The sequence below is a fragment of the Hyperoodon ampullatus genome (assembly GCF_949752795.1).
Source record: "Hyperoodon ampullatus genome assembly, chromosome: 2".
In the NCBI taxonomy this organism is placed as follows: domain Eukaryota; kingdom Metazoa; phylum Chordata; class Mammalia; order Artiodactyla; family Ziphiidae; genus Hyperoodon; species Hyperoodon ampullatus.
The window spans coordinates 62,803,414-62,826,717 of NC_136915.1; the positions used below are offsets into that span (position 1 = coordinate 62,803,414).

Sequence of the window (23,304 nt, forward strand, 5' to 3'; positions counted from 1 at the left end):
ACAAGTACTTATGTGGGAAATAGGAGTAGGGTGAATAAGGAAAAATGTATAAAATGTATAGTGTGAAGAGTACCAACAGATTTGTTCTATGTCTCCCTTTTCAATCAGAGATGAAAAAATCAGTTTTAACAATGTTTCCCACAGTCATGAGGTTCTAGTAATATAATGTATGATTCTCTACACGTCCTGTTGATGTGAACGGCTTTGATAAGCCTCCCTTCATATGCATATGTATAAACAAACCAAATATGCCAGGGTGTTATTATATATTGTCAAGCTCTGAGTTTTTTTTAGAAACAAATATTCATTAAGTAACTTATATGTCCTAGAACTTCAGGGCATTTACATATGAATAAAAAATTCCTCTCATTTCAAAGATTTACACGTTCCCCATATTATTGTTTGAATATTTACTCAATTATTATATATGATCACACAAAAGTAAAATATCCTAATATAAAATTAAAGGAGTGCTTAGTTTAACTGAGAGGAGCTTTATAGTGATTATTATCTTTAGGTATATAACTTGGTATTAAGAAATCCGATTTCTATAGATAGCAAGGTAGTGACAGTAGAAGTCTAAATGTTCACTGCTTATAGAAATTATATAAAAACCTATATAAAACTTTTTAGATGCTATGTAATTATAATCACAGTGAAGGTAGAATAGGAAAGCAGTCCCATTGATATTACTATAGTTAATCAAAATTTACTAAGTATATCTTTCTCTAGGAGGACTAGGAGAATAAAAGGAGAAGAAAGGGAAGAAGGCAAAAAGGATGATGGGAAAGAGGAAGAAAAAGAAAATCATCTGAGTAATAGGGTTGGTAGAGATTTACAGTGGTCACTTAACCCATGTTACTGTCTCAAGGCATCGTAAACCCAATCTCTCCTCATTCACAGCATCCCTAGCCAAATAGTAATCATGATAATTAATATAAACTAAGCGTATACTATATGTCAGAAACAGCAAAATTCCTTAAAGGCACTCTCTTATTTAAGAACCACATGTGTCTTGTGCTATTTTATTTTTATCTTAAAGATGAAAAGACTGAAGTAGAGAGGAAGTTACCTTCCCAAGTTCACTTAGCTGACAAATAAGATTCAAGTCCAGATCTGTCTCACTTAGAAATTCTCATTATAGAGATAGGTTATTCCACAAGCAGTTTGGCCTGTTCAATTAATTTCATCATGAGAGAATATTCTTTTCATTCTCAATTAACATACCACCTCTTCTTTGCAGCCCAACTAAATCCTTCCAGAAAAACATCCTCCCTCCCTCCAGAGTGTTCTCCTCTAATGGATCATTTGGGACCTGTTAGCATGGCAGCACAGTACAGATCTGAAATGGATTTAAATTCTGTATGAGTCTTTGAGCATGTTCTCTAACTTCCATAATACTCTTTACTCATTAGTTAAATGGGAATGACACCTTCCTTGTAGAATGTTGTAAAAATCGGAACATGAAGATAAAGCATTTAGCAAGTGTCTGGTTCAAAAGAGGAGCTCAAAAACAAGAATTTCCTTTTGATGCTTGATTCTCCAAGTAGGACATGAGCTACACAGTGATAAGAACACAGTCATTCTTTATATCCTCAAAATTAACCAGAGACCTCCGTACATATAAGTACAGAAAATTAAAATTTGGCCAATTATATCCCGTCCCAATGAAGACAAGGTACGTGACAAAAGCTATCATGGACTGAACATTTATTCTATGTCAGGAACAATTTTAAGCACTTTTCATGTGCTAACTTATTTAACTTTCACAAAGATTCTGTAAGTATTGTTATGATTTACATTTCACAACTGAGGCAAAGCATGTATAGGTATCTGGGATCAAACACTTAAGCACTATTGTCATGGATCATAAACCTTTGCGTTTAATAACCCTTCATATTCTCAGAGAGAGCCATTATTAGTATACTGTGGCATTTCCCATGCTTCACATGTGGATGTAATACTAGCCATTAATATTTTCTGGATCCTTTAAGAATCCCTTTGTTCCCCACATTCAGAATTTTTCACTGAATGATACCAAAGTGTCTAAATACTGAGGGAAAATTGACTTAGCTTTTAACAGCTATACTCATATTCATTTCATCTGGTACAAGGGGAGGAATGAAATAAAGACACAATGAGTGAGAATAAACCTATACCCCAAATTCACACCCTCACACAAGTGCTGAAGCCTCTTGTGGGCAGGCACCACTGTGTCAAAGAAAATGCACATTCATTTTCTCTGCCACATGTGCCACTGCTCAGAGTACTATGGGAGTAAACAGACAAATAGACTATATTTGCAGGGAATGCTTCTGTGTATTTGACAATGAATATATGTGCAGGGGAAAAGAGGGTACAAAGCACATTCCCTATGCCCAATAACAGGCTTTGTCAACTAGGTGAGTTTATGCTTTATGATTTTCATCAGCAAAAAGAAGTTGCAATTACTGAGTATTTTCATAATTCTTCAAGGTTCAGCTACAAAGAACTGGCTCAGCAAAGCTCCTTTTCATAGCAAAGTTTCATGCTATTTCTTTTGTTGTTGCTCTTGCTGAAGACATTTTGTCAATATCTGCTCAGTTTCTATGTTTCTGGTGGTATGTGGGTTAGTGTGTATGATAGTCTGGCAGTGTGGTAGAAGAATATGTGTGTATGTGTGTGTGTGTGTGTGTGTGTGTGTGTGTGTGTGAGTAGGAAGTTGGATGGTGTGACTTAGTCCTTGGACATTACTGTATTAAAAGCTTTTCTCAGAGCAAACACTGCACTGCTGGTGAAGGGGGAAATCAGAGTCACCAACCATTACTCACTTGCTGCAGGCATTTTTGACCTGCCAAGTAATGTCATGTGGGCCCAACAAGTATGCATCATTAACACACCTGAGTACCAGAGGCAGCATGGATGCAAATATACATTTCAACTGCAGTGTCTTCATGATGTATTAGTCAACCAGTGGAGGAATGGGATGGAAGAACACAAAACCAATCAGGACTTTCCAGGGAGAAAAATCAGGTCACTTATCTGGTTTTTTTTTTTTTTTTTTTTTTTTTTTTTTGTGGTACGCGGGTCTCTCACTGCTGTGGCCTCTCCCGTTGCGGAGCACAGGCTCCGGACGCACAGGCTCAGCGGCCATGGCTCACGGGCCCAGCCGCTCTGTGGCATGTGGGATCTTCCCGGACCGGGGCACGAACCCGTGTCCCCTGGATTGGCAGGCGGACCCTCAACCACTGTGCCACCAGGGAAGCCCAGTTCACTCATCTTAATACACATTTCCTCACCTCAGTCCTAAATTCTCTACTCTTTTTGCAAACAAACATCCATGGATCAAGGCAGAACTGCTCTGCTTCTTTTCTGGAATAGTCAATTCCAGACTTATATATTACCTTCCCTCACAAGTCATACTTTCAGTTACCACAATTATGGGCCTACTGTGTGGTCTCTAATATTATTCCCTAAGAGCAAGTAACGTTTGTAACAGGAATGAAATTCTGTTCAGTCAAAAGTTTCCAGTGCAGGAACAGATCACGTGTTAAATGCAGTTCAGTGTGAGATTCTCTCTTGGCTGACTTGTGGCCACACTGCTGTCACAATGAGAGTGAAAACTGTGGCTACAGAGAGAGTTGTGTGGTATGCAAAACTTGGCTCTGTAGCGACTAAGCTTCCTGGAACATGGAGCTCCCTTGAAACTGAAATAATGCTCTTGGTTTCAAAAGACACATTGCAGAGGAGAAGATGTCTCTAGATTGTCAAAGTGAATTACTCCCCTTTACACCCCTCCCCAGTCTCCTCTAGTGATTCAAGCCAGGGAAACAACAGAAATGGAGTATCCTGGCTCCTGTTATTGGCAGGAAGTTCTTTTCTTAACAAAAGTGATGGAGCATGATAAGTAGTTACTAAATTTTCAGGCTTTGGAATTGAATATTCCCACCAATCTACATTTCTCCCAAGGAGACAGTCACTTGAAAAATAAATTTCTTGATTAAGAATTCAGTATCGACTAGAGGGAATTATTTCCAGAACTGACTACATAAGAGCTGAAATATTCAACCTCAGATTGGAAAATTAAGAAGTCATTTATTATTTACGAAAAATTGAGAGAGCTTCTGACTACAGCACAATGTCTAGACACTCTAGCTTGGAGTGAGCAGATATCTGCTTTATTAATAGATTGGAACAAGTGGGTGAAAACAGACATTATTTTTATGTCTTTTCATATTCCCAATACTTAAGAGTGCTGGACACATAGTTAAAAACTGAATGGATACTTATGGGATGGATGGTGGGTGACTCCTCACCACTGGACAATTAATCAAAACTTCTGAAACAAAGAAACTCCTCCAAAATCTTTGTAGAAAGCCAGCTGCTAATTCTGCTGGTGTTGATTTTGCAGAACCCATACAACAAAGTATGTAAATCCACTAACTCAGATTGTGTTTCTGAGGACACCGCTCATTATGACTGTATAATAAATGGGAGTGCACAAGTCACCATTAGCACAGAACAGATTGTTTGGGTAGCAAAGACAGCAGCTGTCACAGCTTGACAGCTTTCTTGTTAGTGAATCAGCTTTACTGACAGCCTGTTTGATTGAAAACCACTGTTCACTGACAGTGTGTTATAGCTGATATACATATGTATCTCATGAAAAATGAGACAGTTGCTGAATACCCATGAAATGTTGAGAAGCTACAGCTCTATGAACTACATTAAAAAGTAATGAATTTCTTATAAAGCAGGTCTATTAGTGTATAAAAACATTTTGCTTACAGAAAAGCACACACCAACAAAAGTGCATGTGAAAGCATGACAGGTGACCCAGCAGAAGGTTTCCAGTGCATTATTTAAATTAGTCTTCCTGTCATAGAAATTTTATTTACAAACAAATGAGGCCAATGTGAAAACAGAACCTTTGGGAGACATACACTCATTCCACTTCTTAAGTCTCATGACTGTCATAGAAAGAATGTCGGGGTTGGGGGAGGTCCCTTCTCAGGCTTGAACCTAGGGTAGAAGAACCATGAGCAGAGTGAGGATGACACATCAGTAAGCAGACCCAGTCATGTATAATACAGGCAAGTGTGGTATATGCTACCTGGCACAGACTTGACAATGTACTTCAATGCTGAGAAGTTTCTGTTTCAGCAGTGCAGAGCCTCTGCATGAGTAGAGATGTGGGGATAAGAATAGTTCAGATATTCTGGAGTTACCTGAAAAGTGACAAGAATGACATCTTCCTGCAACAGGAAGCACCAGATTCACTCATTTGGACTTTTCTGCAAGGTTCACTAATTTATGTTCCCCAAGGTCTTCCTGAGAATGATCCATATGCTTAGGGCCTTAGGAAGTATGGTGAGTTAATGCATTTACCTTAGAGCTTTGTCCAAGCTCCCATTTGTCATCATCACATAATTTGGCAGTTTCTGGTCTCTATACAAATGAGAGACAGGATCGGGATAACCAACATGCCTGCAGGTCAGGGAGGCAGAGTAGCTACACTCAGACATTGATTGGGGTAGGCTGGCAGGGCTGTGTCTCTCACTACTGGCAAAGCCAACTATTCTTGGTGCAGGTGTTGCTAATAAAGAGTGCAAACATGGCTGAAAAACAAGTGCTTGAACCAATGGTGAAATGTTTAAACTGTGGAATAAAGATAAATTATAAAACTGATCATGTTAAAAAAAGTATAGTGAGGTGTAATTTGGTGAATGTGAGAAAGAAAGAGGGAGAAAGAGAAAGTGGGAGAAAAAACAGAGAGAGAAAGACAAAATAAGAACAAAAGAGATCATCTGTGTATAAATAAAATACTTTTTAAATGGTAATGAGTCAGAAATCAATTAGGGAATCAGGGTTTTTTGTTGTTTTGTTTAATTTGTTCATTCATTTGTTCATTCCCCAGATTCATTAGAGCTAATAAAGTACACTGTTCTTGCTTCAGTATGTAGTATGTGGTAGGGAATCTATAAATGTTTATTATAGCCTAAAGTAGGCAATTTATAAATATCTGTTCTATAAAAGATGACTGTTTCTCCCTCATCTCTTGATATTTCTTTTTCCGAGAGCCTGTGGCAGCAAGAGTCCTAGGCAGATAGATAGTCACTGTTTTATCTAGGATTGAGCTTGTGAGTATCACTGGGATTTTAAGGCAGGGCTAAATATATTCAGAAATGAATAAGGAAAGTTAAAAATAAAGAGGGAAAGTAAAAGAGACCAGATAAAGGAGTAAAACTATGAACTTGGTATTGCAAATCTCTTCAAATGGAAATAGTTGCTATTCTGATTTGGGCAACCAGGTCAGCCTAATAAAGAACAGAGCCTCTTCTTTCGTGTAAGATAAGGTGATATGAAACCACAAATACTTCCAAATATTTGCCTTTGCCTTCCCCCAACCTGAACTGAAGTTTCCCTATTTCTCTCCATGTTAGCATATCCAACAAGTCTATAGAATACAATCACTAAAGTACATTAATGAAACTTTGGGGGCAGAAGAGAGCTTATGTTTCGGGTAACATGTCTTTTGAGTGAGGGTGGTGGTGTTGGTGATATAGTGATTGGAGGAGCATCTTAGGACAGAAAAAAATGGACCATTGGAAAACTGGGTTAAATTTGGGACTTTATTGCAACGATAAGCAGCAAAAGTTATGCCGGATACATATTTCATTGACTTTTCAATTGTACGGGGCTAAACCTTCCTGAAAAAAAATACCTCATCCTGTTACGTTGTCTCTAAGTTCTTAAGACCCTGCTCTTAGGAAGGAGGAGAGGTAGAGAAGAAAATCAGCATTTCAAAAAGAGAAGAGAGAATACTGTTATTCTGAAACTGTCACTATTCCAATCATGATCCAAGCACAAATGTACATGCATGTGGGTGGTTGCTGCAATGTGTAAACTCCAAGCTTCTTCAAATTCTGGCTCAGAAATATTGTAATTTTCCTAAATCCAATCCAGACTCATTTAGTGGTAAATAGAATGCCTTCAGGACTGGTATTTGATATGATTTGGAATCATAAACAGTCAATAGAAATCATTAATTAGCTTTCTTCACGGATTTTGCAAAAACTGAATCAAATTTAAATGAACAATAAACAATTGATGGCAGTTTTTATTACTTACAGAAAATATGATACGTTTCCTGTGGAAAAGCTATTCATCTGCCTCAGGGAAGTGAACACAAAGTAATGAAGCATTCTTCTATTGCCCAGTTTAGGCTGACAATAGCAGAGATCCTAGCAGCCTGAGTGAGCTCCAATTTACCACTGGGAGCAAAAGCCAAAACCACTACAATGGCCCTCACCATCACATACATTCACCCTTGTGACTCCGACTGCATCTTCTATTCTTTGACTGATTTCATTCCTCTCCAGATGCAGTGGCCTCACCTCCAGCCCTCTAGATTTTCCCTGGGGCTGGAATGCTCTTCTCTCTATAGCCACCTGGCCCACTTCCTTCAAGTCCCTGCTCAAATGTCACCTTCTCAAGGAGACCTACGTGGAAAGCTCCATCAAAAACATAATTCCCAACCTCCAATATCTCTTTACCTTTTCTACTTTAAAATTATTTTTCATAGTGCTATTATTTTCTAATATATAATTTACTTTTGTTGTTCTGTTTTTAATGTCAATTGCTTGTTGTCTGTCTTTTGCTAAAGTGGAGGTTTCATGAAACCAGGTTCTATTTTATCTATTCTTGTATCCCAAGACTCTAAGATGGTGTCTGACATGTAATAAGTACTCGATAAATAGTTGTTGAATGAATATAATAGGTGTGAGTTCTTGAGAAAGGTACTTGAAATATATGCCTCAATTTCTACATCTTTTAAATGGAAATACTGTCTATTGTGGTGAGGATTACATGCGAGAGGTATCAAAGTGCTAATCATCAAGCTTGGTAGAACACGTGTAAAATGTAACATCCTTATTATTAACATTAAAAGTAGCTTCAACATCCTCTTGTGTTATTTCCAGTACTGAGTGATCTTATTCCAGGGGCTTATTCTGACAACTTTTCCATTCTGATGTCTGTTCAGATATTGTAAAAGAAGGATTTTGCAGTCTGCTAGAAAGAACTAATTTTTCCCCTGTATGCAACTTCCTTCTTTAGTCATTTTCTTACTGGATTTTCCAACCAGCTGCTCTCATACCATTTATACATTTGTACAACTCTTTATCATGCAATTTTGCTACCTTGACAAGTTATATTAAGACATTTTCTTATGCACCCCACTAGTCGAACACAAATTAGGGTTCCAACCAACCCATGCAGTAAGTCAGGTTTGCATCATGCCCTTTCAGCTTTGCTTTTTTCAATTCTAGCAGAAATCTTAGATTATGTTCCCGTTTGGATTATTTTTAGAGAAACCACACATTTTCTGACTTTTGAAAAATGCAAGCACTTTTAGAGTGCTTTGCACACAGTATGCATGGAATACACATTTGTTGAACATTAGGTAAATCAAACTCTGTTGTATATTTTGAGCATAACAGCTCAATATACTAAATATCCAAGACAGCGGTATTTCCTCAAAAACTTTAATCCTTGAATGCAGAAAATATATAAGCATTTAATAATAGTGTTACTTATCACATACTGAGTTTTATTGATATAACTTAGTTTTAGGATATAACATATTTCTGAAATAGGTGTTTTTTTCTCATTCCCAAAGCAGCAAATAATAGTAGTCCCTTAATAATTATTTTTTATAATTAAGTGACAAATGAGTGAAATAAATCTTTACCTTAGGACTTTTTATGCTTTTTAAATATTCAGTACAACCATTTTTGAAGCCCATGTTAAGATTTAATTTCTTTTAGAGGAAATGACTAAGCCTGAAGTGTCTGGATGTTTGAAGAATAGACCGGAAGTAAGAGGCTAACATTCATCTCCACATTGTCTGTAGCTCTTTGTCAGATTAGATAGAACAGGAAAAATGGGTATTAAATTTCAATCAGGGTTAATCAGCAGACACACCTTGGGCTGGTGAGAAGTTGAGTAATGATTGGGAAGTTCCATATTTAATGATTGGCTGGCTGCTTTGCCCTGCATAAGTCATGCACCCTTGGCAGGTATTTTTGGATTATAACATTCTTTGGAAAAAAATTGCTTCTCAGAAGGTTATCCTATTCCTCTACTACTGATCCCCTTACCTCAGAGAAGTGTAAAAAGTATTGGCACTTTGCCTCAAAATGTAAAATTTACGAATATAATATCTTGGTCTTTGAATACTATATATATAGTGTTCAAAAGTATACATATGTATATGTATATGTGTGTACACACACACACACACACACACACACACACACGAATGATATAAACTAATTTTTAAGTGGCATTTCATTTTCTTTTCTGTGGTCTCCTAAGGGTTTAGTGGGTCCAAATTGGTGGATCACCCTGAACTAGCATAATATCTCTTCTGGAAAAGGAGCATATCCTAGGAATTTAACTCTAATATAACTCGCCTGAACTCTCATTACTTAGGAAAATCTGCCAGAAATACCCAGAAATTAACTGAATTTTTTTCCTGAGAACTATAGAACATGACAATTACGAGAAGATTAATCTTATGTCAGACCTAAAGCACTGGGTTCATCCTGGCTTTCCCAAGTTAGAACGTGTACTGGAGAGCAAAGCAATCTGTATACGAGAGTATAGTTAATGAGCACTACGCATTTGAAAAATGGCTTCTCTCTGAATGTTTAGAAATAAATATATTATTTCAAAGTAAGGCATAACTAAGTCCGTTTCTCTTTGACCAGAGGTAACATCGAAGTCTCAGAGAGAAAACCAATCTGTGTCTTGCAGCATTTCTGAGAGGGATCTTCTGGGACTTTCCAACAGAAATATTGAAAGGGTGTGAATGAAACCAAAAGAGAACAACTTGTATACTACTGAATTAATGTTTCTAACTTAAAATATTGTCCCTTCATATATTAATTTTTCTACTAATTATTATTATGTATACAAACCATGAGTGAATATGTTAAGAAACTGTTAGCTATGGATATAGTATTTCACTTTAAGGAAAAATAGTCTTCATGTTTAGAATGTGTTGACTCTAGTTATGTCATATTACTTTATTTAAAAAGATATGCCAAAGGAATAAGCTTCTTTCTCCAGTAGAAGCAAAACCAACAGTTCTCTATATTGTACCAAATGTGTTCAGGACTCTTTTGATTCAAGCTCAGTCATTCTGCATATGCTATATCCAGTCCCAAGTCTAAGTCACAGGAAAGTTTCTTTTCCCACCATTTTCTGTCTTTGGGAACCAACTGGGTCCCCTGAGTCATTTGGTGGGGTTTCTAAATGCTTGCCTACAGTAATCATTCCTTTCTATCCCAGGGATCCATTAACCCAGCCTTACAAGAAACTTTCAGATTTTTTTTTTTTTTTTTTTTTGTGGTACGCGGACCTCTCACTGTTATGGCTTCTCCCGTTGCGGAGCAAAGGCTCCGGACATGCAGCCTCAGTGGCCATGGCTCACGGGCCCAGCCGCTCCGTGGCATGTGGGATCTTCCTGGACCGGGGTACGAACCCATGTCCCCTGCATCAGCAGGTGGACTCTCAACCACTGTGCCACCAGGCAAGCCCTGAGCTTTCAGAAATTTGTTCAGCAAAAATTTCACTGCATCTGCATATTTTCCATTGACCTCATCCCTAGTATGGAAGGAGAGCCATACATTTTCCCAATATTCTTAACTACATCACTACTGGTGAAGAGATAGTCATTTACTCACAATAAACATTTGAGACCACATATAAGTACTTTGGTTCTGTGCTAGTAGATGAACTACCTTTAAGCCATGTTTCTTTTTACTTCCTCCTCCCTCCTAAGAAGCTCCAATGACCATTCAATGATTCATGTGTGAGCTTTTGTTCATTTGTTAGTTTCCCTCCAGTAGTGATAGATTTATACTACATCCTCTATACCTTCTTGTTTATTCACATTTACAACTAAGTTACTACATGCAGCTATGGGAGAAGGAGAACCAAAGAATATGAAATGAATGTATGATCTTAGCCTTGTTAGCACCATACACTGATCTATGGCTGTCACTTCTAACCAACAAAGACCAAACAGGTAGCTTCTGATAGTGTCTGCAATTAACACACTATGCACGTGAGCATGCTTCCATGAAAATCAAATTATGTCATGGCTACTTCAAATACCATCCATAAAAGCATAAGGAGCAAGAAAAATAGGTAAAAATATATATGGGGGAAAGCAAGGCAGGACACCTTCAATTATAATGAAAAATAATATTTAATATATCCTACTAGTTTTTCATGAGCCAGAAAAATATGTAGTCAACTAGCACTGTCCCCATTCACAGTTGTTTATAACTTTCTTAAAATAATGCTTTGAGGGCTAAAATATCTCATAAATCATCTTGGCCAAGAAACAATTTTGTTCAGAAAATTCAATTTAAAACAAAAAACAGAGCAGTTTCTGAATTACCTGACCACAGGGAAGAAGAAAGCAGTTCAACTATCTAAAAGTGTATATGCAGGGAAACACTTTTTTTTTTCTTTTTTAAGATTAGCATGGCCCAGAAAACAAAGAACTTGAGTGTCAGATATAAGCAGGTAAAATTCAATAATTCTGACAAAAGCTAAGAGCGTTCATGTTCATTTGGTCCTGTCTTCTCATTTTAAAGATGAGGAAACTGAGTTTCAGAGAAGTTAAATAATTCACTCAAGGGACAAACATAACATTACAACTCTCTTTGTTGAAGATGTTTTAGTCCTGTAAAATTGCTCAGAAACCATTCAGCTAAGAATGAGGAGGACTGAATTCTATTTCTGGCTCTTTAAACAAGATGACACCCTAGGCAAAGCACTTAACTGCTCAGTTCCCTCATGTGGAAACTGCACAGTTGAACTAGAACATCTCCAGAAGTCCCTTCCAACTCTGAAGAGTCATGATTCAATCACAGAAATTGCTAGATTGTTTCTCTTTCTTTTAGTTTGTTTTTCCATGAGCCTTTAAGGGTATCCTGACCACAACTCTTCCTGTCAATTACTCACAGGACTGGGAACAGAAAATTTTACTTGTCTTTTCTAAACACTATATGTGTTTTCTGATCATCTCAGCGGAAATTGTTTATTCTTTTCCTTGTCCACAGTTTCTTAATTTTACCACTTTCTATTTAGTTATTTAGATATATGTAGAAATGTCCAAGAAGCATGTGAAAAGTCTTCAATTTTACTTTTAATCAATGAAAATTAAAATTGGATGCTACATTTTACCTATCAAACATGAAATTATTAGGAAATGATAATATTCAATGTTAGCTGTATGTGCAGGAAAAAGAAATTTTCATATTCTGAGGGTATAATTGTAAACTGGTATGGGCTTTTCAGAAGGATATTTGGCAACACATATCAGAAGGCTAAAATGAGTATCTCATGACCCAAGAAATCCAATTAAAAGAATTTACCTTAAAGACATAAACAAAAATGTACAAAAGAGCAGTGTACATCATAGTATTATTAAATAAGCAACTTAGAAACAACCTATCAAACAATAAAACACTGCTTTAAGTTGTGGTACACCTATATAAGATACCATTCCACCATTAAAAAACATGTTCATAAAGACAGATTAGGAAAAGGATAAAATGGGAAGGACACAAAACTGTATGTACAAAATGTATGAAAACATAAAATCTAAAATTTTAACAGTGATTGCTTTTGGATGAATAATCTTCTCTTTATTCTCTGATTTGTAAAATCTTTGATGAACCTGTATTACATAATAATGAGAAGTCAGATATGCTATGTTTTCTCTGGCAGGGTTTCCAAGCCTAGTCAATTTGAACACAGAGGTGAACACTAGTTGGGAACTCAGAGGTCTATGGCTTCTCTCTTATGTCTCCTATGAGTGGGCTGAAGGCAGGTCAGACAACCTTCCTGACCTTCAGTCTCCACATTTCTGAAATGATGTGATTGGGAAAGGGCAATATTTTTTATATTCCCAATATCTATTTATTCTGTAAATCCATTAAATACTCAATTTATGAAAGAGAAAAGGAGTGTTATACTCTTGTAAACAAATCATGAAACAAAAATGAGTACACATGAAAAGATACAATGAGGGGTTGGTGATAATAGAGAATATTTTATTCTTAAATCTGACACTTCAGATTTTTAAATATTCCAAATAAAAATAAATGAATGGATGGATGGCAGAAAAAAACCTTATTTCTTCCTGATTCATTTATTAGTAGAAAAGTTCTAAACAATTAAATCAGCCCATATGGGAATGTTGTGATGTTAAACAGAACTTCCAGTGACCCTTGCAGAACAGGAGCCCTGATTGCCAGTTCCTTTCTGGTTTGAACTGGAAGTTACAGCTCACACTATTTATGGTGTAATGACGCCATACAGATGGGGAAATCAGATCAAGTGGAATTAGAACTTTGGGTTCTAATTAGATCCAGCTGTTCCATGGAAACTGAATCTTTATCTCTAGGCCTTAAAACTAGTAAGCACAAGTTTCACATTTTAAAGAGCATTTTGAACCTGTGAAGATATAAATGCAGAAATAACAAATTTTGAAATCTTGATTATGTCTGTCTTATAAACAGGTTCTGTGTTTTTACTACTGTTACTGAGAAAAGGTCATTAGCTTTCTGTCTACTGTTTGCTTATGAGAGTATGTGCTACTTTTCTTTTCGGCCTTGAATATTTCAAGAAAACTTTCTACCAATGAAGCTTTATTTTTTTAGATGTATTTTCTAAGTTTTGATTAAAATAAATATAATGTAATTACCACATTCACTAAAACAGAGCTGTGATTTTTAGTGTAAAAAGAAAAAAATCAAATTTAAAAGTAAATATCAGCTAATACCAACCATATGGAGATCTCATCTTGTTTTCTAATAACTTTGAGACATCAGTTTTTTAATATCTTTATTTTGGAGAATAGATTGATAATTAGATAACAAATGACTTTGTATTTTTCTCTGAGAGAAACAGTAACAGTGTTTTAATAATACATGCTTACCTGAATCTTAAAAAAAAAATTTTAAAGAGTAAAAAACAAATAAACCAAAGCTCATAACTGTGTGGCAAAAATATTTATCTGTTTTCTTTACTGATGTATGCCACCCCCTAGAATATTCATTGCACATGGTAGGAATTCAAAAATATTCTGTGCATGAATAAGGAAATTAAATTCAAATATATAATTATCTTTGATTAATGAATGAAATGTGAGATATAAAAATATTTACCACATCAAAGAGTAAAAGCTGACCTACATGTGGTTGTTAAGCTTCTACTAAGCTCCACCTGCTTTCAGAGAGTTTGTATAATGGAGCGGTAATAACACTGACTTTGGAAAATGATCTGAGTTCAATTCCAGGATGAGCACTTTACTTGTATGACCTTGGGAAAGTCATCAAATCTTTTGAAGCCAGATTGCTTTTCTACAAAGTATGTATAATAATATCCAGCACACAGGTTACTTTGAGGTCTGAATAAGAAATGAGTAGATTCAATAAACAGTATCATATTAGTTACTACTCACTGTACATACCTTTCAAATCCCTGCTTCCTTCCTTTGCTCTTATCCTTTGTTTTATCTTTAACACATTTCAGCTACTCTAACTGAAATACAATTCATTCTACCTAGACAGCTCAAATGTCATTTCTCTATGAATCCTTTTCTGATTCCCCCAATCAGATGTGACTTCTGTATCTTTGTCACATTATTTGTCACATTCTCTCCTGCACATTTTAAACTCATGGATGAATGTATATAACTTGTGCATTACTATGTTTAATAATAATAACAACAACAATAATAGCAGCAGCTAATATCAATTGAATATTTACTAGGTGCCAAGCACTGTGCTGAGTGTTTAAGTGTTTTTTTTTAATATATTACTCCTATTTAATCTTCACAATCTTACATAAAGTACTATTATTACCCTTTTTCAACTTTCTGTGTTGAAGTTTAAGTTACCCAACAAGTAAAGAATTACGTGTAAATTCCCTGAGTGCACCTACTGCATTCCAGGAATTATATCAAGTGCTTTACACAAGATCTTTTGCTTAAAGCATATAGCTATTTTATGATGTAGGATTTATCCATATTTTACAAATAGGACAATTAAGGCTCAAAAAAGTTAAGTAACATTCCCAAGATCATATGACCCATAAACTAACAGTTACGATTAAAAATTATGTCCAATTTCAATTCTAAAACCGCCATTTTTCTTTTGCCTAACATATAGCAGTGTCTTCTTTCTACCAAATGCTCAATAAATACTTCTTTTAAAAAACTGTATTTTTTCTCACACATGTGATCTTTCATTATTTGCACTATGTTGTATTATGAAACTGTATCTTTATCCAATGTGGGAATATTTGGCTAAAAACAGTTTGGTTATTTATCTTAGTTTGTAATCTGAATAAAATGTTTTCAGGTTAATTCCACATTTTTCTCATTTTCTAACCCAGAAGTCAGCAAACTGTGGTCAAATCCAGCCATCTGATTATATTCATAAATAAAGTTTTATTGAAACATAGCATACCCATCTGTTTACATATTATCTGTGGCTACTTGTGCATTATAATATCAGAGTTGAGTAGCTGCAATAGAGACCATAGGACACACAAAGCCTAAAATATTTACTATTTGGCCCTTTGCAGAAAAAGTTTGCCAGTCCCTGTCTTAAATAAACATGGGTTCTATCTTGTGGTCTTATATTTAGTAAATTAACTACTTCTCTTTGAACTCAGTATTTTAAACCATCTTGGCAGAAGTAAAAGTTCATTGACTCATGACTCACTCCCCACCACTTCAGAATAGATTCCAGGTCTTGAAGAGAGGTTTTGGAATTCAAAGTTCTATCTCAGGTACTTCAAATACAGTGTATAACCAATAACAATGCTAAAAATAATTTTATTTTTCAATTTTTCTGTTTTTAAAATATCAAAAATTTTTAGGCTAATAAATTATTATAATCTTAATAAAAGGCTGAAGAATAAAGAGTGACAAAGGTGGCTGCCCATAAACATAGACAGTCTATGAATCTGCAACTCTTCTCCTTTTAATCTATAGTCTTTGATTCAACTATAGCATTTCTTTGAAGTATTTATGAAGACACATTATATACATATACTTAGTAAATATGAAGTAACTTTAAAATATTTCCGAATAGACTAATATTCATATACAATAAATTTTCTTTCCTGAAACTAAACAACTACATAGACACTTTAAAAGCTTTCCATTTCAGAAATTCCTATCCAATTAGAGGTATTAAATAGGAACTCTTTTCCCACCTCACACCCTTTACTCTGTATGCATATTATTTTGTATTAGATTGAAGCCCTTTGTTTTTCATTTATTATATATATACTTTTTCATTTGACTGTATAGCCTTATCTGATTGGTATTCATTATTGTACTAATCTATCTGTGTTTATAAAATAAGTGATGATCACAGCTGCTGCGTCTGTTGTTGCTGGCATGACCAAGTGCTATGCTATGACTTTACATGTTACTTATTATCATGACAATTTCAAGGTAGATATTAATATTTTAATTTGAAAGATAGCAAGCTGCAGCTCTGAGATCTTTGTAAACTGTCCAAGCTCACAGCTAAAACATGGCAAAGCTACTTTTAAAACCCATGGCTAAAGGCTCCAAAGTCTTACTTTTTCCCCTACATGACACCTCAAATAACACCATTTGTTCCTGGAAAACAGCCATTATATAAATATGGCTATGTATTATTTAGCACTTAAATGAGATGAGCTATCAAGACTTGACAAGACATGGAGCAAACTTAAACACATATTGCTAAGTGAAAGAAGCCAGTCTGCAAAGACTATATATGGTATGATTTTGACTATAAGACATTCTGGAAAAAGCAAAATTATGGAGACAGAAAAAAGATCAGTAGTTTCCAAGGGTTCAAGGGAAGGGAAAAAGGGATGAATAAATAGAACATAGGGCATTTTTAAGGCAATGAAACTACTCTGTGTTATACTGTAACATTAGATACCGACATTATATATTTGTCAAAACCACAGTATGTACAATATCAAACTATAGACCCTAATGTAAACTATAGACTTAGTAAATATTAACATATCAATATTGGTTCATCAATTGTAACAAACATACCACACTAATGCAAGATGTTAATAATAGAGCAAACTGGTGGTGGGAGAGGTAGAGGTGATATAGGGAACTCTCTATACTTTCTGCTTTTCTCAAATGTAACACAGGTTCTAAAAAATAAATTCTAGGACTTCCAGTCTCCAGCTCTGCATATAAGGAGCTTGGAAGTCTCTAGTCAGTCCTAAAAGTGAGTAAAAAGCTGAACAAAATGAAAAACCAAAACCTATTCTTGTATCCTAAGAAAGGGGAGGACACAGTGCAAACCACTGCACCCAAGATTGGAGAGGCAGGTGAATACAGGGAATCATGGCTTACATGAGCAGAAACTGATCAGAGATACAGTGTTGTAACTGGTGAATTTCTGGAAACTTAGTGGGGAAAGCTCTGAGGGTTAAAAATTCTGGGAGGACTTAAAGGGGCCTCCATAGTATTATAATATTTACCTCTAGGAGGTTAACCAGATTCCCACAGTAAATATTTGAGAAAAATCCCCTCAGGCTTCCAGCAGGGGAAGGGGAAGAGGAACCATTTTGAACTAGATAATATACCAATAGAATCTTTGAAATCTGAAAAGCAAAGAGAAAAAAGACTGAACAAAACAGAACAGAGCATTCAAGGATTGTGGAACAACTATAAAGGAGTAACATATGCATAAAGGGAATATCAGAAGGAGAAGAAAGAAAGAAAGGAACAGAGGAAATATTTGAAACAGTAATAACCGAATTTTCTCAGATTAATGTCAGGCACCAAGCCACAGATCCAGGGAGCTCAGAGAACATCAAGTATGATAAATACAAAAACAAAACAAAACAAAAACCATTATAAGCATATAATTTTCAAATTACAGAAAATCAAACATAAGTAAAAAATCCTGAAAGAATCCAGAGAGAAAATAACACCTTACCTACAGAGGAACAAAAACAAGAATTACATCTGACTTCTCCTAAGAAACCACGTAAGCAGGAAGAGAGCAGAGTGAAATATTTAAACTGTTAAGAGGGGGAAAAAGAAACCCCAAAAAACTAAAATTCTGTACTCTGTAAAATTATCCTTCAAAAGTAAAGGAGAAATAAAGACTTTCTCAGACAAACAAAAATTGAGGGAATTTGTTGCCAGTAGACCTGCCTTGCAAGAACTGTTAAAAGAAGTTCCTCAGAGGAAAGGAAATTAACACATGTCAGAAACTCAGATCTACATAAAGAAAGGAAGAGCACCAAAGAATGAAAAAGTGAAAGTAAAATAAAAACTTTTATTTTTCTTATTCATAAGTGAGCTAAGAGATAACAGTTTGTTCAAAATAATAGCAACAATGTACTTAATTATTTAAGCTTATGTATTATATATATATATATATATGCATATATATGTGTGTGTGTGCTTTATATATAAGCAAAGTAAATGACAGTGATGATACAATGGATAGGAAAAAGGAATTAGAATTACTTTGTTATTATAAGACACTCATACTACCTGTGAGGTGATATGATGTTCTTTGAAAATGGACTTGAATTAGCTGAAAATGTACATTGTAAACTATAAGACAACCATTTTAAAAAAAAAGTTAAAAAAAAGTATAAATGAGATGCTAAGAAAGAAAATAAAAATGGAATCACATGAAATGCTCAATTAAAACCAAAAAAGCAGAAGAAGAGTAGAAGACAAAAATAGGAACAACAGTCTGGGAAAAAGATGGCAGAGTAGAAGAATGTGCTCTCACTCCCTCTTGCGATAATATCAGAATCAAAACTAGCTGCTGGACAATCATGGACAGGAGGACACTGGAACTCACCAAAAAAGATACCCCCACATTCAAACACAAAGAAGAAGCCACAATGAGACGGTAGGAGGGGTACAATCACAGTAAAATCAAATCCCATAACTGCTGGGTGAGTGATTCACAGACTGGAGAACAATTATACCACAGAAGTCCACCCACTGGAGTGAAGGTTCTGAGCCCCATGTCAGGCTTCCCAACCTGGGGGTCCAGTAATGGGAGGGGGAATTCCTAGAGAATCAGACTTTGAAGGTTAGTGGGATTTGATTGCAGGACTTTGACAGGACAGGGGGAAACAGAAACTCCACTCTTGGAGGGCACACACAAAGTAGTGTGTGCATCGGGACCCAGGGGAAGGAGCAGTGACCCCAGGGGAGACTGAACTATACCAACCCGCCCATGTTGGAGGGTCTCCTGCAGAAGTGGGGGGTGGCTGTGTCTCACTGTGAGGACAAGGACATTGGCAGCAGAAGTTCCGGGAGGTACTCCTTGGCATGAGCCCTCTCAGAGTCCGCCATTAGCCCCATGAAGGAGCCCAGACAGGCCCCAGTGTTGGGTTGCCTCAGGCAAAACAACCAACAGGGAAGGAACCCAGCCCCACCCATGAGCAGTCAAGTGGAATAAAGTTTTACTGAGCTCTGCCCACCAGAGCAACAGTCAGCTCTACCCACCACCAGTCCCTCCCATCAAGAAATGTGCACAAGCCTCTTAGATAGCCACATCCAACAGAAGGCAGACAGCTGAAGCAAGAAGAACTACAATCCTGCAGCCTGTGGAACAAAAACCACCTTCACAGAAATATAGACAAGATGAAAAGGAGAGGGCTATGTACCAGATGAAGGAACAAGATAAAACCCCAGAAAAACAATTAAATGAAGTGGAGATAGGCAGCCTTCCAGAAAAAGAATTCAGAATAATGATAGGGAAGATGATCCAGGACCTCAGAAAAAGAATGGAGGCAAAGATGGAGAAGATGCAAGAAATGTTTAACAAAGACCTAGAAGAATTAAAGAACAAACAGAGATGAACAATACAACAACTGAAATGAAAAATACACTAGAAGGAATCAATAGCAGAATAACTGAGGGAGACGAACGGATAAGTGACCTGGAAGACAGAATGGTGGAACTCACTGCTGTGCAACAGAATAAAGAAAAAAAGAATGAAAAGAAATGAAGACAGCCTAAGAGACCTCTGGAACAACTTTAAACACAACAACATTCGCATTATAGGGGTCCCAGAAGGAGAAGAGAGAGAGAAAGGACCAGAGAAAATATTTGAAGAGATTATGGGCAAAAACTTCCCTAACATGGGAAAGGAAATAGCCACCCAAGTCCAGAAAGCGCAGCGAGTCAGATACAGGATAAACCCAAGGAGAAACATACCAAGACACATAATAATCAAATTGGCAAAAATTAAAGACATAGAAGAATTATTGAAAGCAGCAAGTGAAAAGTGACAAATAATATACAAAGGAACTCACATAAGTTTAACAGCTGATTTCTCAGCAGAAACTCTACAAGCCATAAGCGAGTGGCATGATATACTTAAAGTGATGAAAGAGGAGAACCTACAACCAAGATTACTCTACCTGGCAAGGATCTCATTCAGATTCGATGGAGAAATCAAAAGCTTTACAGACAAGCAAAAGCTAAGAGAATTCAGCACCACCAAACCATCTCTACAACAAATGCTAAAGGAACTTCTCTAAGTGGGAAACGCAAGAGAAGAAAAGGAGCTACAAAAACGAACTGAAAACAATTAAGAAAATGGTCATAGGAACATACATATCGATAATTACCTTAAACGTGAATGGATTAAATGCTCCAACCAAAAGACACAGGCTTGCTGAATGGATACAAAAACAAGACCCATATATATATATATATATATATATATATATGCTGTGTACAAGAGACCCACTTCAGATCTAGGGACACATACAGACTGAAAGTGAGGGGATGGAAAAAGATATTCCATGCAAATGGAAATCAAAAGAAAGCTGGAGTAGCAATACTCATATCAGATAAAATAGACTTTAAAATAAAGAATGTTACAAGAGACAAGGAAGGACACTACATAATGATCAAGGGATCAATCCAAGGAGAAGATACAATAATTATAAATATATATGCACCCAACATAGGAGCACCTGTGTGCTCCTATATAAGGCAACTGCTAACAGCTATAAAAGAGGGAATCCACAGTCATACAATAAGAGTGGGGAACTTTAACACCTCACTTACACCAATGGACAGATCATCCAAAATGAAAATAAATAAGGAAACAGAAGCTTTAAATGACACAATAAACCAGAGAGATTTAATTGATATTTATTGTACATTCCATCCAAAAATGGCAGATTACACTTTCTTCTCAAGTGCACATGGAACATTCTCCAGGATAGATCACATCTTGAGTCACAAATCAAGCCTCTGTAAACATAAGAAAATTGAAATATCAAGCATCTTTTCTGACCACAATGCTATGAGGTTAGAAATCAATTACAGGGAAAAAAAAAAAACATAAAAAAACACAAACACATGGAGGCTAAACAATACATTACTAAATAACCAAGAGATCACTGAAGAAATCAAAGAGGAAATAAAAAATACCTAAAGACAAATGACAATGAAAACACGATGATCCAAAATCTATCGGATGCAGAAAAAGCAGTTCTAAGAGGGAAGTTTATAGCTATACAAGCCTACCTCAAGAAACAAGAAAAATCTCAAATAAACAATCTAACCTTACACCTGAAGAAACTAGAGAAAGAACAAACAAAACCCAAAGTTAGCAGAAGGAGAGAAATCATAATGATCAGAACAGAAATAAATGAAACAGAAAGAAAGAAAAAAATAGCAAAGATCAATAAAACTAAAAACTAGTTCTTTGAGATGGTAAACAAAATTGATAATTCATTAGCCAGACTCATCAAGAAAAAGAGGGAGAAGACTCAAATGAATAAAATTAGAAATGAAAAAGAAGTTAAAACAGACACTGCAGAAATACAAAGCATCCTAATAGACTACTAGAAGCAACTCTATGCCAATAAAATGGACAACCTGGATGAAATGGACAAATTCTTAGAAAGGTATAACCTTCCAAGACTGAACCAGGAAGAAATAGAAAACATGAACAGACCAATCACAAGTAATGAAATTGAAATTGTGATTAAAAATCTTCCAACAAACAAAAGTCCAGGACCAGGTGGCTTCATAGTTGAATTCTACCAAACATTCAGAGAAGAGCTAACATCCATCCTTCTCAAACTCTTCCAAAAAATTGCAGAGGAAGGAACACTCCAAAACTCATTTGATGAGGCCACCATCAACCTGATACCAAAACCAGAAAAAGATAATACAAAAAAAAGAAAAAGAAAATTACAGACCAATATCACTGATGAATATAGATGAAAACATCCTCAACAAAATACTAGCAAATAGAGTCCAACAACACATTAAAAGGATCATACACCATGATCAAGTGGGATTTATCCCAGGGATGCAAGAATTCTTCAATATATGCAAATCAATCAATGTGATACACAATATTAACAAATTGAAGAAGAAAAACAATATGATCATCTCAATAGATGCAGAAAAAGCTTTTGACAAAATTCAACACCAATTTATTATAAAAACTCTCTAGAAAATGTTCATAGAGGAAACCAGCTCAACATAATTAAGGCCACATTGACAAACCCTTAGCAAACATCATTCTTTTTTTCTTTCTTTTCTTTTTTTTTTTTTTTGGTACACAGGCCTCTCACTGCTGTGGCCTCTCCTGCTGCGGAGAACAGGCTCCAGACACGCAGGCCCCGCAGCCATGGCTCACGGGCCCAGCCGCTCCGTGGCATGCGGGATCCTCCCGGACCGGGGCACAAACCTGCGTCCCCTGCATTGGCAGGCAGACTCTCAACCACTGCGCCACCAGGGAAGCCCAAACATCATTCTTAATGGTGAAAAACTGAAAGCATTTCCTCTAAGATCAGGAAGAGGACAAGGGTGTGCACTCTCACCGCTATTATTCAATATAGTTTTGGAAGTCTTAGCCATAGCAATCAGAGAAGAAAAAGAAATAAAAGGAATACAAATAGGAAAAGAAGAAGTAAAACTGTCACTGTTTGCAGATGACATGATAATATACAAAGAGAATCCTAAAATGCCACCAGAAAAATACTAGAGCTAATCAATGAATTTGGTAAAGTTTCAGGATACAAAATTAATGCACAGAAATCTCTTGCATTCCTATACACTAATGATGAAAAATCTGAAAGAGAAATTAAGGAAATCCTCCCATTTACCACTGCAACAACAACAAAAAAATATCTAGGAATAAACCTACCTAGGGAGACAAAAGACCTATATGCATAAAACTATAAGACACTGATGAA

At 36.0% G+C, this 23,304-nt stretch overlaps 1 protein-coding gene across 1 annotated transcript in view; it reads right to left on the reverse strand.

The window, feature by feature from the left end:
- Positions 1 to 23,304, reverse strand: part of NEGR1 (neuronal growth regulator 1) — a gene marked incomplete at its 3' end in the record, with an annotated part of 911,256 nt that overhangs the window by 216,702 nt on the left and 671,250 nt on the right. The window lies entirely within an intron of this gene.